The 15,987-nt window shown below is 44.1% G+C and overlaps 1 protein-coding gene across 3 annotated transcripts in view; it reads right to left on the bottom strand.

Annotated features, from left to right (window-relative positions):
* The window catches only part of CDK14 (cyclin dependent kinase 14), a 543,410-nt gene that overhangs the window by 269,815 nt on the left and 257,608 nt on the right, over positions 1–15,987 (bottom strand). The window lies entirely within an intron of this gene.

A 15,987-nucleotide genomic window follows, 5' to 3' on the forward strand; every position in this document is an offset into this window, starting at 1 on the left:
TCCATACAAAATATTATAGACACAGGAGAGCTAAGAAGTGTGAAAGAATTTAAATACTGAGGATCAGTGGTTGCTGACAATGGTGCCCTCCTAAGTGATGCCTGGCATTGTACCAAAGCTGCTTGGTGAAAATGGCAGGAGCTGACCCCAGTTCTCTGTGATAAAACGCCGCCAATAAAGTTATAGAAGTATAAAACTGTAATTTGACTCATCCTAACGAATGGAACAGAGAGTTGGCTAGCTGCAAGAAAATAAATCAGTATGCTTTCTACTATGGAAATGAACTTGTTGAGATGGTCAAATGGTTGGACACTCTGGATAGGAAACAAAATGAGGTAGTGAAGAGGCCTAATGCTGGTTGCCCCCAATTAAAGATAAGTTGAGGGAGGCTAGGCTATGTTGGTATGGGCATATCCAGCACAGACTTGGGAGTTATATTGGTAGGATGGCCCTTACAATAATCATGAATGGAAGATGATCAAGGGAGAAGTCAAAGACTTGGTTCATCAACGGACCTTAGGAAGACCAATTTGCATGACAGCCAGGTGTACAATCACAAGTTTTAGAAGAAGGCTATAAGAGTTGCCAACCCAAAATAGGGAAGTGACAAGAAAGACGACAACGATGACAAGCTCGAGCAGATTTAGCACGGGTATGTCTACAGAAGCTGGGAATTGCCCCACCACTCCCATTAGTGGCCTGAAGCACCTTTAACTTGCACTACATTCAAGGAGGGTCAACACTGAAGTTACAGGGCCTAACCATTTAGGGCCTAATTTTCAGAGGAGTTTAGGATTGACTTCAACTGCAGTTAAAGCTACTCAGCATCTCTAAAACTCAGACCCTTAAGGATTTTAGCTCTGCCACAGGCTTGTTCTACACCATAATGCAAACCACTTAATCTCTCTTTGCCATATTTTCCCCATCTGTAAAATGGGAATACTACTACTACATTATATCTCAGTCTCATCTGTAACACCACTTGAGAATTGTTGGGAAGATAAAGTCACTACTCCTCAAGTGCTTTGAGATCCTCAGATAAAGGTCATTGCAGGCCTATTATGAAGAAATATTAGTTAAAGAAAGTACATAAATACCAACTATGTTATTTCAGTTAGACAGTTAGCATCATATTGCAAAATATTAGAAAGACTTTCTACCTGGCATGCTCAGAACAAAAAGGCAGATCCTCAGCTTATGTAAATTTTCTTGGGCCTATGTTCCTTGAAGTCAGTGGTCCTATAACAATTTATGCCTGTTGGGAATCTCCCATGTCTTTATTAAATGCTTATAATACAAATTTACTTTTTATTTTACAAAATATTATAATAAAGTAATTTGCCCTCTATGAGGATTAGCCACTTATAAAAGGTCAAATTGAACAATTCACCTGCTTTTGTGTTATGTGCACTAAAAAGAGTATTAACCTATTCAAGTGCAAAAACTATATCTTTATAGCTTCACAAATTTTTAGAAGTTGCAAGGAAGAAATCTGTACCTTTGGGCAGGCAGCAAGCATGAAAAGTTTCAGCCCAAAAGGAGAATTTCTGAGAAAGTTTCAAGCAAGAAGTTGTTATAATGAAACTCCTGAAGTAAAGACTATGCAAGTCACTACTAGGCGACCCCTATAATAAACCTTGACCACATTTCACCAGGTCCCTCAGATTCTTCTCCATGAGAGTTGGACCTGTCAACATCAGAAACACTTGGATTCTTCAGAGCAGGAAGGGACAGAGTCATGCAAATACTTTTTATAGGTGGGTATTTAAATGGAGAACAAGGCCTGCACATTTCATTGCTAGACAGCCCTTTGAATTGGCCAAGCAGACATTTGACTCTCAGGCAACTTGGTCTCGACAATCAGTGGATTCACCCACAAGGTTGATGCAAACTTTGCAAGAACACATGCTTTGAGTTCTAGACTTCGAGGGAGCCAAGGGAACAAATGTGGAATGGGCAGCCTATTTCCTTTCTGCACAAAATAGAAGAAATGAGAAAACATGAAAAGAGAGAACAAAGTTTTCTTTTAAATATTAAATATTGGCTGCACTAATTGTTATTGAAATTTTAATTGTGTCATTTTCAGTTGGGCTTCTTAATGACTTTTTAAAACTGCAGAGGCACAAAGCAAAGATAACTGTAATTATTGACCCTTTTTACCAGACATTTGTTTTCAAAATATTTCTTATATAAATTTACTGTCAATCTGATTAAACTGAATGTGAAAGGCTGCATATAGGCTAATCTATAAAAACTGCCTGTTTTCAGGAAAGATAAAATACAGGCAATGACTTGGGGTGGGGGGGTTGGGTTTTGTTTTTCTTTTAATGAAATATGTAATTAAGGAGATTTAGAAACATGATAAGCGTTGTGTTGGAAAATAACTTCTCCTTTCCTTTGCTTCCAAGAGGTACATTCAATTAAAAAAACTGACTCAGACTTTAATTCTATACCAAATTAGACACTGCTTCTCATTTTAAGGGTCCCCTGAATTAAACAATAGTAGCAACCCACATTATTAAAAAAAAATCACTGAAAATTTTAAATGAAATTGGATAATCTTTACCTTTTATTAACAGTTGAAATATTAGGTCAGTTTTTAATTTAGACAAAGAGTTAAGCAATACTGGCTTATTACTGAAACTAAAAAGATGAATGCTATGTGGGATGCAGCCAGGATAATATTTATGGCAGATTTGCAATTCAAGACAAACTCTTCAGGACGATATTTTAGAAATTTTAAACATACATTTTAAAAGTATGTGTTAAATAAAGAGTATTTTAAACTAATTGCTATCCATGGAAAGCACAAATTTCCTATTTAGGCCCTGATCCAGGAAAGTACTTATGCACATGCTTCAATTTAGGCATAAGAATAACCCCATTCACTTTAATGGGGCTACTGATGTGCTTAAAGTTAAACATATAATTAATCATTTTGATGGATGGGAACTAAATTATTAGAATGTATCATGTTTAAGTAAATAAAATATTTCCAGTGAGATCTGTCAACAGACTGGGCAGCTCACTCATTTCTAAAGATTTCATTTAACTGTTTGACTCAAAAACTATCTGTCCTTGAATGCTTAGATTTTTTTGGTCAAACTTAACATTTATACAGAGTTTATAAAAGGGTTAACAGATGTAAATCATGATACAGAGATAAGCATGTATTATGATCATAGGAATATCAGTGGAAGGTGTTATAAATGGTTATAATCCATTGTTACAAGCAATTTATTGATCTGTTACACTATCACAATTGATTATCCATTTGTTAAAACATCTATTCATCATTTATTAATGTTTGGGTCAGTCCATCCAATTTCAGTTGTGAGGGAAATGGAAAAAAAGCAGAAAAACCCATTGAAATTCCACAAAGTTTGTCCCGAGGGGCCGGGGTTGAATGCCCTCCTAAGTGGCATAATTACCCCTCCCTCTAACTCTATGGAAGCCCTTCAATATGCCCAGCTAATCTTCTCTCCCTCTCAGAGACTGTCTACTTTTCACATTCATGTCTTTGTTCCTTCCTTCTGACTCCTATGTCTATAACTCCCTTGTCCTCCTTTTGTGCCAAGCAAATTTCCTTTTTCTCCTTCAGAAATCTCACTTCCTCAAGCTAGTGTTGTTTCCATCATCAAACTGCACTCCAGCTTTAGCAGGACCTGGTCTCATATCTATTCATTTGAAAAACAATGCTCTCCCTAGAGCAGTATTCCCTTATCACCTGTTCTCCATCTATAGGATTTCCTCTCCCTCTGCTCCTCCACCTTTCCTCTGTTCTATTGGCTTTTTCATTGTGTGGTCCAATGTAAATGTCGCTCCTCTGTGCAGAGAGAGACCTTGGGGCCCATGGAGTAAAAGAAATGGGAAAAGCAGCTCTCTCCTCCCCTAGTAAAAGCAAATGGAGAGCTCCTCACTTCACCCCTTTCCCAGACTTGGGGGAACCCTGCTCCCTCAGCTCTCCCCCCCCTTTCTGGCTGGTGAAGGAAGGACTCACTAAGCAGGACAATCTGAGGTGAAACAGCAGGAGTAGCTGGTGTCTGGCTGGAGAGTTTCTGGGCTTCTCAAGTCTTTACTGACAGTGAAGCAGGAGCAGCCACTGACAGGGGAGGAAAATGGGTCCAAAGCAGGAATCTCCTATCTACTTTTCACTCCTGTACAAAAAGATCTCTCTTCCCACTAACTTTCCCTCTTCCACAAAGGAGAGACCCCCCTACACTTCTTGTTCCCTCTTCCTTCCAAAGGGAGAAGGGAAGGAGACTCACCCTACTTCACCACCAGCTCCCCTTCCCATCCTGAGATTTCAGACATGAGAGGAAGTTGAGTGACCCCTGTATATAGTTTGCATAGTAGTCTGGGACCCTAAGGGGCACAGATAAATGTAAAAATTTAGCTCACTAATGCAGATTTTATTACATATCAACGTTTTTAATGATCTCTTTATTTTCAACTAGCATAATTCAACTCTTCTGACAAACAGGTCAAAAGCATTTTCATATAAGTTATCAAAAAGGACTATCTATTTAGGGTGCCCAACTTGAAAAATCTTAACGGGACCTGATTTTTAGACAGCGGGTGCTCAGTATTTTCTTAAATCAGGCCCCTTTAAAGCGTCTCAAGATGGGCACCCAGTCACTAATCATTTTTGAAAATTCAGGTCTGTGGCTCTTTTAATTGTAACAAACTATATAGCTGTATTTATTATCAAACTGTGTTTATGTCAAACAAGAAACATTCACCTATTTCTGCCATAGGACAAAGTGCAAAAAATAGGAATGAATGCAATTTATTAAGCCAATTCTTTGCTTAAGCAAACTATGTTTTGGGTCTTGTAATCAACCAATGAGAATTAACTTATATCTTTAACAGGAAGTAATTTTAAAAAATAAGAGACACAAAGATTAAAATAGGCAAGGTAAATTGAAAATCCTTGGTTTAAAATTATATAGTCATGTTAGTCTGGGAGCTTTTTTTTAACCTGTTAATAGCACAGTTGAGGCATAAAAAAAATGGTTACTCTCCCTTTTTGTAACTGTTGTTCTTTGAGATGTGTTGTTCATATCTATTCCAGTTAGGTGTGGGACCCAGCCACCACCGTAGGGAATCGAGGGTGTACTGCGGGATGTCCAGGCTGTCGTGGCCTAGGCAACGGAAGCATGGCTCGTGTCTGCGTAAGGGCCTGAGCCGTAACCTGGCATGTTGAACCATGTAAGTGAAGGCTGCCATATGGCCTAGCAGACTGAGACACTGCCTCGCCATGGTGATGCAGAAGCTGCAAAGGGTGCTGACTACCTACGAGAGGGCCAGGTGACGCATCTCTGGCAGGAATGCTCTCGCTTGATTTGCATCCAGAACTGCTCCGATGAACAGGGCCATCCAGAGGATTCAGGGGGCCTGGGGCAAAGCAATTTCAGGGGCCTCCTCCATAAAAAAAAGTTACAATATTATAGAATACTATATTCTCGTGGGGGCCCCTGTGGGGCCCAAGGCAAAATGCCCCACTTGCCCCCGGGGGAAGCCCCGGGAAAAAATAAACATTTTAAAACCTTCCACATCTCGGCACAAACCCAGTTTTGAGAAAACTTCTTTTCAAGTCACCTTTACAAGTCCCCTTTATCACTGGTTCTCAGCATCAGCTAGTGCTAAAAGGCACTAAAGCTCATTAAAAGGGTTGGACAAATTTTTGGATCCAAATATTTTTGGATCCAAATATTTTTGGATCCAAATATTTTTGGATCCAAATATTTTTGGATCCAAATATTTTTGGATCCAAATATTTTTGGATCAAAAACTAGGGATTTTTAAAAAGCAGAAAAAAATCACGGACAATGTCTACTTTCCTTCAAAATTTGTTGTGGTTTTTTTAATTGAAAAGCTGAAATTAGTCTGCCAAACCTGAACATGGTTTGGGGTTTCAGAAGCGTGTAGCCAAATATTTGCTGCTTGCTGTGTTTGTTTAAAGAAACAATAAAAAAATCTGCTTAAAAAAAATATCCAAAACTTCTGAACCACCTCAGCTTGTGACCAAATGCCTGAGCCCATCCAGTCAGAGATTCTTCCAGGTTTCTGATACTCTGCTGGCTTTCTTGACTCTCATCTGTCTCCATAACTTTGGGTTCATTTAGCTTAGAACATATGAATGGCCATACTGGGTCAGAGCAGAGGTCCATCCAGCCCAGTATCCTGTGTACTGACAGTGGCCAATGCCAACTGCCTCAGAGGGAGTGGACCTAACAGGTAATGATCAAGTGATCGCTCTCCTGCCATCCATCTCCACCTTCTGACAAACAGAGGCTAGGGGCACCATTCCTTACCCATCCTGGCTAATTGCCATTAATGGACTTAACCTCCCTGAATGTATCTGTTTCCTAGAGACTGGCTCCACGGGGTCCCTCACAAACTGGAGACGGTTACTGTGAGTTTGTCTTTAGTATAGACTATGTACATACTCCACGAACTGAGCATTTGACCTTGTTCCAGAATCTGGGATGAGCCTATGTTGTGAAAACTGAAATGCTCATGCATGTGACCACATGCATGTGAATGGACACAGGGTGCTAAAATTAAATTAACCCAGGGGTTCTCAAACTGGGGGTCGGGACCCTTCAGGGGGTCACGAGGTTATTACTGAGGTTGTGAGCTGTCAGCCTCCACCTCAAACCCCGCTTTGCCTCCAGCATTTATAATAGTGTTAAATATATTAAAAGTGTTTTTAATTTATAAGGGGGGGTCACACTCAGAGATTTGCTATGTGAAAGGGGTCACCAGTACAAAAGTTTGAGAACCACTGAATTAACCCCTCTGGAGCCTCGGGGAATGCAGGGGATGGGGGTCTCCCTTGGTAGGGTTGGGAAGGAGGTAGGTGGTGTAGGATATTGCTCTTCTCACGTGATCCCTCCCCCATGGGAAAGATAACAGCTTGGCTCTTTGTGTTAAATAGCTGTCTGCAAGCCTCAAACCGCTGAATGAGCTTTAGGTTAGGGAAGGCTGTGCCTCCCCAAACAGCCTGGCCCTGCCCCCTATCAGACCCCCACCCACTTCCTGCCCCACCACTGTCCCCCTCAGAATCCCCAACCCATCCTGCTCCTTGTCCCCTCACCACCACCCCCGGACACCCCGTCCCCAACCACCACCCCGGGACCCCACCCCCCACCAACCTCCCCGTTCCCTGTCCCCTGACTGCCCCGACCCCTATCCCCCCCCCACTGAGTCCTGACAGACCCCCGGAATGCCCACGATCCACGCCCCCCTTTCCTATCCCCTGACTGATCCCCCAGAACCTCTGCCCCATCCCCTGACTGTCCCCAGGACTCCCTGCCCCCAGCCCCCTGTCATGCTGCTTACCCCCATCTCTCCCCTCTCCTGGAGCCTTAGCGCGCTGCGTCCACTAGCGGCCCTGGACAGCGCTGCAGCGGTGTGGCTCCAGCGGGGCCCCGAAGCTTGCAGCCCCGCCCCCTTACCACGCAGCTCCGATGGGCGGAGCTCAGGCCCCGCTGGAGCCACGCCACTTTAGCTTTTTAGGGCTGGAGCATTCTCTTGGGGGCCCCTGTGGGGCCTCGGGCAAATTGCCCCACTTGCCCCCCCTTCTGGGCAGCCCTGCCGATGAACTCTATCCTTTTAGTTGGGATGAGTACGGATTTGTTGATGTTGAGAATGATACCTAAACATTCGAGCATGTCTCTATTTGCACCTGCAATTCCACCTACTGACGGGAGCAGCCCCAAACGCGCCAGTTGTCCAGGTAAGGGTAGACATGCACTTGGTGGCGGTGGAGAAAAGCTGCTACAACCGCCATGCATTTGTTGAAGACGCGAGGCGCTGTGCACAGCCCGAATGGGATGGCCATGAACTGATAATGCACCTTGCTCACCACAAATGCCCCTTGCTCACTCACTCATCATCTGTGAGCCAGGGTGATAGATATGTGAAAATAAGTGTCCTTCATATCGAGGGTGGCGTACCAGTCTCTCGGGTCTAGGGAAGGGATCACTGTGCTCAGGGAGACCATGAGGAACTTCAAGCTATGAACTTGTTGAGCTCACACAGGCCCTCCTTCGCTTTAGGGATGAGAAAGTATCAGGAGTAGAAACCCTTGCCTTTGAGCTCCTGAGGGACCTCCTCCCACTGCTCCTAGAGTGAGGTGAGCCTGGCCCTCCTGGACGAGAAGTTGCTCATGAGAGGGGTCCCTGAAGAGGGACGGGTGAGGGGAATGGGAGGGTGGGAAAGAGCAGAAGTGGATAGAATATCCCGCCTTTACCGTGCGGAGTGTCCAACATAATAAGGGACCATACATGGTAGAAGCAGGATAGACGATTCAGGAAAGGAGGATGAATAGCCAGGTTGTGGACTGGTAATCCATCCTCGTGCACACCTTCAAAAGGGGCGCTTAGGGCCTGGAGGAGGTTTCGGTTGCCCTGACCCTACTCAGGGGGAGGGTGCGACGGCTTGCGACAACTATATCTGTTTCTCCTATGGGAGAAGTCCTGTCTGGGCCTAGGGGAGAAAGACCACTGCTGGGTGGTTTGTGGTTTAAAGGGCTTCCTTTGGGTGGCCGGAGTGTTCATGCCGAGGGACATAATAGTGTTCCGGGAGTCCTTTAGGCTATGCAGTCTGGAATTCATTTGTTCAGCAAATAGACCCTTGCCAAAGGGAAACTCCTGTATTGTCTGCTGAACCTCTGGGGGAAGACCAGAAGATTGGAGACAGGCATTGCACCTCATTGCAATCCCAGACCCCAGAGTATGCGAAGTCCACGGCATCCAGGGAGCCTTGGAGGGAAGTCCAGGCAACAGCTCTGTCCTCTTCAGCAATAGCCCCCAACTCTGCTCGTGACTAAGATGGGAGAAGCTCTTTAAATTTTAAGATTGAGGACCATGAGTTATAGTTGTAGCTGCTCAGGATCGCAAGTTGATTAGCGATCCTGAGAGAGAGACCCACCATGGAATAAACTTTCCTTCCAAACAAATCAAGCCATTTAGCATCTCTTGATTAGAGTGCGGGGGCTTGCTGACCCTGCCTCTCCTTTTCATTCACCGCCTCCACCACAAGAGAGCATGGGGGAGAGTGGGTGAAGAGATACTCATATCCCTTAGTGGGAACAAATTATTTACGCTCAGCCCCTTTGGCCATAGGGGGAATGGAGGCAGGCATTTGCCAAATAGTTTTGGCGTTGGACTGAATTGTCTTTATAATGGGTAAGGCTACCCTAGAGGGCCGCTCTGGTGCCAGGATGTGCACCATAGGGTCCTCTTCTTCGACCACTTCCTCCACCTGGAGGTTCATATTCAGGGCCATCCGTCGGAGGAGGTCCTGCAGGGCCCTGTAGTCCATGGGTGGTGGTCCAGCTGTGGAAGTGCCCGCCACCACCTTGTCAGGGGACGACGAAGAAGCAGCCACCAGCATGACTGGTTCCGTGGCAGCCTCTTGATCCTGAGGGACTGGGTCCTCACAACCACCGGGTGTAGCCTCCACAGGTGGATGTGGGACTGGGTCCGGGTTTTGTGGTGGGCGGCTGAGGGTTGCCTCTGGGAGGCAAGATCCTGAATGGGAAGGCAGAGGGATACCAGGAGGGGCACCCTGGACCTGATGGTATGCCCAAGGGGTCCAGAATTGCCACCGGTGCTGCCATTGGGGCGCCGAAGCATCCTGCCTTAGGCTCTCTGGCCCTGATCTGGGTGCCTCAGACACCCTCGATGCCCTGCCTGATCTGAGGGAGGACGATCTCGAGCAGGACGGCTAAGGGGGAGCAGTGCAAGATCGCACCAGAGAGGCATCCTCCTCCGACGGATGGGATGGGTGCCGTGAAGGGTAGTGGGGTCTTGACATTGATCGGTACCGTGGTACAGGATGGTGCCACTGCAGGAAGCGACGGTGGGATGTGGAGCAATGCCACAAAGTAGAGTGGTGCCACGATGTAGTACCTTGCTGAAGTGGGGAGCGGTGCCGGGATGTGGAGCGATGCTGTGATGCCACGATCGAGGATGGTGTGGAAGTGGGGAGCGGTGCTGTGAGCAGGAGCAGTCCTGGGAGCAGGAGCAGTGCCGCGAGGTAGAGTGGTGCTAGAGATGTAGAGCAGTGCAAGTCCATCAAACAATGCCTGGAAGGTGCAGGCTGAGGCCGGTGCTGAGAGCAGTGCCACGAGGTCACAGAGTGGGACCTGGACCTCAAGAGGCACCACACCTATCCGCCGACAACCACCTCGAGCAGGAGCGGCTCCAAGGATCGGGGCTGCAATCCTGTGCTGCGATCGGATCGGTGCCGCAAGTCAGACCAGCACGGGGCATAGGTGCGACACCGGGACTCAGAGTGGCACGGAGATCCTGGCTGGGGGGGCAGATGAGCCGGACATGGCCAGCTTGCCTTTGGACAGTGCCGTGCCTCGAGGGAGTTGAGGCCTCGTAGTCAGAGACTTGGGTGTCATCATCTCAATGAGCCCCCTATCGGCTTCAAAGGTATCCGGAGTGGAAGGCATCATGACCTCCCCCATATGCAGCCGCGGTGAGTCCAGGAGCCGTGGTGAGTCCAGGAGCGTGGGACTTCCTGGGGAGACAGGGGCCGGCAATGACTGTCCCCGGCCCGAGGGTCTGTCGGCCATAGGCCCGTTCCCCGCACCGTCCCCTTCCGGGGGTGCAGTGTCCATGGCAGGCCGCTGGGGGGACTTCCCCTTGGCCTGTTTCTTACAGGCAGCCAGTGAGTGAGAGCAGTGCCAGGGAGAGAGCTTCTGCAGCCTGGGGGACCGGCAGCTCCTGGGTTGGCATGCCAAGTCCTTTCTCAGCACCGCGGGAGGAGCTCTCCGCACTGAGGCGTGCGGGGCCGGGTCCTGCTGCGGACAGAGGGCTGACTCCATAAGGAGTTGCTTTAGGCATACGTCCCTCTCCTTCCTGGTGCAAGGCTTGAAAGCCTTGCAGATCTTGCACTTGTCTGATCGGTGTCTAGAGAAGCCCATCAGAGGCAGGAATCGTGGGGGTCACCCAGGGGCATAGGCTTAGCACAGGAACTACAGGGTTCGAAGCCCTGAGACGGGATGCCCTGAGGCCCTGGGGGGCGCGTGTTGGAGGGGAAGCCCCCACAACCACTAGAGATTACAATTAACAACTAAGTAAGAACTATTAACTAACAGTGGGTAAACTATATACAGAGATTAGCAGAAGAGCTAGGGATTAGTGGGACACTTGCAAGCAAGAGACCACTGTTCCAACAACCGTCACTGGCGGTAAGAAGGAAATGAAGGGGGGGTCAGGCCGGCAGGGTGGTATATAGAGCGCCATACTGACGCCACTCCATGGGGCTCCACAGCCGGCCTGATGGGTAGCTGCTAGGGAAAAGTTTCTGACAGCTGTGCACGCGTAATGCACACACAGCTAACTGGAATAGATATGAGCAAGCACTCGAAGAAGAATATAATTATTCCTCACTAAGAATCATGCTTTCAATTATCACATATCTGTTCTCATTTCAATTCTCGTTCATAAATATTAAAAGCATAATGAAAAGTATTACTACATATATTCATTTTTCATATGCCATGCATTGAAGGACATAATAACTAGTTCAGTTATTGATAATATATTTGCATAATTATGTGTCATACTACAAATCTCATTACTGTTTAGAGATCTCATTGTACTAAGCTTGTACCAACGTTTACTGTAGATTTTTGAAAGTAGTTTAATGTGTTTATGGATAAATTTGTCTTCCTTCTAAAAAGACAAATGAAGAACTAATAATTCCAACTAGCGCCAAGTTTAGTAAACGCAGACATGAAACCTTCTTCAAGGAGCTCTGCTTCGTCTCTCAACCACAACCCTCATCACTTCCTCTGGCTAAGCTGGCTCAGTGTGAAGGTGGCTTATGCACCTTTCTGTAGCTGATACACCCCACAAGGTCATACCCTCTTCTGAATAGGGCCTTTACATGCTCCTCTACTGGAGTGTGCTGGTGAATAGGCTTTTGTCTGCAGTCTCATGAGCTACAACGTGCATTTTCAGGAATAGTGGAGACAAAAATAGAAGATAATTCCACTATTAAAGGTGAGTCAAAATAATTTTCATTTGATTTTTGGAGAAATTGTACTAATTTTGTTTACAAATGGCCTCATCAAAATTACACTAACAAAATTGGGAAGCAAACATACATACTATCCTACAGGAGAAACAAACCAACTAATGAGGAGGGAGGGTATCAGCCACCCAGCACTCAACATACTGCACTGCAGGAAGGGGAAATATTTAATCAAGGACCCCAGGAGAAACGCCGAATCTTAAAAAATTTGACATCAACTGAAACATTCACACAGAGCGCATCAGACTTATTTTTAGGGACTTGTGTAACAGACCCAATGCAGCTAACTACATGGTACCAAATTTACCTGTCACAGAAAGAAAGACTGAGTCAATCCTACCAAGATTTGAAACAATGGTTCCAGGGAGTCCAAATATTCCAATCTATTCAGGGAATAGCAGGTGCCTTTCAGTCAATCAGATATAAATTTAAATTTTTCTCTTTAGTCTTGTGTTCAGCAGAGCTTGAATAATGTGCAATTATTCATGAATAATTAGTCGATGTAATAATCGCCAAAGCATGCAAAGAATTATGCCCTACTATTAAACTACAGTATATATTATCCAAGACTGACATTAGTTCTGTCATTCAGATGGTGCACGTCTCTCCTGGGACTGAAGGATGTGGGGTCAAATATCATACCAGGACTTTGCTTTATATGCAAAGCAGACACTGCGGTACCAGAGGAGGTGTTTCTGTCAGATGAGTTGTCAAAACAAGGACCCTCCTTTCTGATTCTGGTGGCCATCAGTGGAAGTTAAAAAATTTGGGGGCGGGAGAGGGGGGACTATATATATATAGAGAGAGAGAGAGAATCAATCAAGTGACTATGTGGACAGACAAAATTCCAGCAACTTCCAATTTGAGCTATTGCTGAGCACATAATGGGGGTCACATTTGCCTATCCAGTCACTATACCATCCATTTCTAACTCATTACTGTAAAGCATTTTGTAATACTTTGAGTCTGAAGGATGCTACATGAAACTAAACTCCATTCTACTCTTTCACACTCAGCTCTGAAATTGGACAGCCCTGATCATCTAAAGTATGCCATTAGTATTAATTTATCTATGGAATCACCACCAAACTGATAACCTCCTGGCTCCATTTGCTGAGCACTCTTTCAGATCACTAACCATTCACTTATTTAATTACTCCATCTCAAAAGATTTGTATTAAGTTTGAAATTGTCATTAGTGAGAATATAATAATAATAGTTCTAAGATTTCACTTTTAGAGCAGCAACATATCATTATAAAATCAGCAATAGGTAGGAACTAAAGCAAACATGAACCTCCTGTAAGTTCTTTAGGTCTCGGTCCTGCAAATACTTATGGACATGTTTAACTTTACTCAAAAGTAGTCCTATTGCCTTCAGTGGGATCACTCACATGCATCAAGTTAAGCTCAGGTGTAGGTGTTTGAGATGCTCGGCATTTTAGACTCTCACCTTGCATTTTTATATATATATTGCATTAAAAATGTTGGTTGCAAAGTCAAACACTCAAAAATCAGGAAAAAGTCCGATTTAACAAAGTTTACCCAGGCAACCTTAATTTCTGCCCCTTTCTGAACTCATCCCATGACATGAATGAGGCAGGGGTCCTGTGAAAAGCATGTAACTGAAGACTATAAGATAATGCATATGAACAAGGAGTCAGAATTACAGTTGCATGTGTTATCTTAAAATGGACATTTCCTAACTTACCAGGGCTAAACTTTGTAATCTAAATAGCACAGATAACAGATTTTTGTAGGTAATTTCTTAACCTCTTTCTTATTAAAAGCAGATTGGAACAGCTCCCCCAGCAGGCATCATCAGGAGAGTCAGAACCTTTAATCTGCAGCACAGACTTCTACTACTTGAGATGCAGGACTAATTGCATTCAATGGCAATGGGAGAAGGCTGCCATCAAGGGAAGGGGGATGGACTGCCAGCACCATGTTCTGGGTCCAGGGAATTGTAGAGTGAGTCCTTCTTGGTCTCTCTTCCTGCATGCCACCCTCTGTTTGGGGGAGTTCCTGCACCACATGGTACCCCAAATATTGTTGAATTTCACTGCTGCAAAAGGACCCATCATGGTTATTGAAGTTATTTCCTCATATCATTACCAATTACTTTTGAGTATTATAACTTGGAAACTGAAATGGCCTCAGTCTTGCAAGGTCCTGAGCACCCTCAACTTCTAATGAGTTAATGGGAGTTGAAAGTACTCGGCACCTCATAGTGCTTAAGGCCGCAGTTCAGAAATCATTTATGAGTTCAATGGGACTGCTCGCAGGCACGAAATTAAGCAAGTGTGTCATAAAATTTTTGCAGGATAAGGGCCTAAGCATTTTTAACTCAATATGGGGAAGGTGTAAATATTAGAGATGGTTGGGAAAAGCAAGATGTTTGAAATGGACAAAAAAAAGGCAACAAATTCCATGAAATTTCTCATGGAAAACATTTTTCATTTCTCAGCCAGCACTACTCAATAGATCTAAACAGTAGTTGACATAAGATTGCAAAACTGTATTCATGTAAAATTATACAAATATATTTCCACTGTCTGTTACATAATATTAGATGTCAAGACTTTTTTAATGCTGATTCAGTTTATAAGTTAGGCACACTGGAATAATTGATTAAACAAAAGCAATCAGATTTGTGTTGATGTCTCTTCACCTGATGTAGGGAAACAGTGATGTATGCAGCTGCTCTGCACTAGTCTTCTGTAGCCAAATAACCACATTATTAAAATATATCATTTATATGCAAACAAATGAGATGAACGTCTTCTCCAGATGATAAACAGTGTACTTCATCTTGTAAAAATTAAGTGAGGCTACTGAGAAGAGGGGGAAAACTACTATGCTGTCTTAAATATTAATCCAGTCCATATTAATTTTAAGGTAAAATCAGTCAAAGTTTAAAAAAACCAAACTAGTAATGCAAAAAATGCAGAGCCTTATTGACTACAGTACAATGACAGATATTCTATTGAAGTCAAATCTCCTCTAGACTCATTTGTTTCATATAAATTACATGTTCTTAGATCCATCTGTGAAAATTGGGAGGTTAATTATGATGGTACATTGCATGATTCCACAGCTAAATGCTGAAGTAGTTCTACCCAGTACCATATGTCTGTCTAAGGAAAATGTAGAAAGATTAATTAGGAGTTCAAGCCCAAGATTTGGGAAAGTAATACTCTGAACACAATTAGATCGTTACACTGTGTACTATGCAAATTGAAGTTTTAATTAATAGCTGAAACATCAGTCAGGGGGAAAAATAAATCTATGAAGCCTAAATTGTATACATCAGACTTTCCTCACTGACACTGCTTACTAATGAAGGTCCTTTCAGAAACCATGGACTGGCTAGTCACAACAAAAGTCATTTTCACTTGTCACATTCATTTGATGTAGATATTACCTGTGGAGCATTTTAATCCTATTTGCTCTCCTTAACCATTTTTTAATTACCATCTATCCTGACACTAAAGAAAATGTTCTCACAAATAGGCCAGACCCAGGACACATGTTAAATAAACCAGCTGAAAAGTCAGTTTAACATTACAGTGGCCTGAAGTGTTCTTACAGCCACTTAACCGCCTCAGACACAGGGCTATGGTAACATGCTTTCCACTTTCAAGATATTCCATTACAAAACAGCTCCTTTTATAATATTCTCTCTTATGGAGAGAGCAATGCGTTAGCATGTGCCTGTTCCAAATCCCACTGAAGTTAATGAGAGTTTTTCCATTTACTTCAATGGGCTTTGGCTCATTCTCTAAAACTAGGCTTGGCAGAATTCTATTTTTATTTTTTCGTAATTTCAATGGATAACATTTCTTTTTAAGTAGTTTTTTTTCTTTTGATCAATTTAAATTTTCACAGTGGCTGGCTGTAAGAGGGAGATCAGACAATTATTTCT

The sequence above is a fragment of the Mauremys mutica genome, chromosome 2, assembly GCF_020497125.1.
Source record: "Mauremys mutica isolate MM-2020 ecotype Southern chromosome 2, ASM2049712v1, whole genome shotgun sequence".
NCBI classification, from domain to species: domain Eukaryota; kingdom Metazoa; phylum Chordata; order Testudines; family Geoemydidae; genus Mauremys; species Mauremys mutica.